A 952-nucleotide genomic window follows, 5' to 3' on the forward strand; every position below is an offset into this window, starting at 1 on the left:
GTGGCACACACCTGTAATCCCAGCTACTCAGGAGGCTGAGGCAGGAGAATCACTTGAACCCAGGAGGCAGAGGTTGCAGTGAGCCAAGATTGTGCGGGGTGTACCTAGGACATCTGGAACACTGCATTCCAGCCTGGGTGACAGAGTGAGACTCTGTCTCTAAAAAAATAAATAAATAAATACAATAAAAACAATGTATAGGTTTTATAGTTCACAATGTCCTAGGTACACCCCAAATCAATTACATTAGAGACCCTAGAGATGGGGTCCAGGCAGTAGTGGTTGTTAAATCTCCACAGGTGATTCCAATATGTAGCCAAGCTTGCGAATCACTGACATGTTCTCTTGGCTTCAGCTCTCTTTCGTAACAAAGCATCAGCTAGATGATCCCTGAGCATTCTTTCCAGTCCAAGTTCTTCAATTCTGTGATAATGCATGAAAATTTTCCCTTTAATTAATGTTCTTTTTGTTGCTCACAAAACTGAAGCAAATACACTGAGTTCTTTTTTCCTTTGGCTTTGTGACTTAGGTAAATACAAATGTTCTCCAAAGTTTATATTGTTTCATAAGATGTTTTCCATCTCTGCTCACCTAGACATTCATCAGAGGAAAGGGGGAAACAGCTATTAGCTGCCCAAAGAAAAGCATAAGTCTAACACGAAACATATTATAAAAATAAACACTTTACAAGTGGGATGAGTCCTTTCTGTAAACACAGGAAACACCTGCTTATTGATGTTTTGCTATTGTGGAAGTTTTGTGTAAGTGTTTTCATAATTACAGATTCATATTCCATATATGTTAAGCAAAACTGTTTGCATGACTCATTTGGAAAAGACTTTGAAGTCTCTTGCTTAAGACCTGACAGTGCTCTCTTCTCTTCCTTTCTCTCTCCCCAAGAAGAGATGCCTAATGAGAAGTGCTGGGATTGGCCACATGAGCTTTCACAGAG

Source organism: Mandrillus leucophaeus, unplaced genomic scaffold (assembly GCF_000951045.1).
Source record: "Mandrillus leucophaeus isolate KB7577 unplaced genomic scaffold, Mleu.le_1.0 Scaffold940, whole genome shotgun sequence".
Classification (NCBI taxonomy): domain Eukaryota; kingdom Metazoa; phylum Chordata; class Mammalia; order Primates; family Cercopithecidae; genus Mandrillus; species Mandrillus leucophaeus.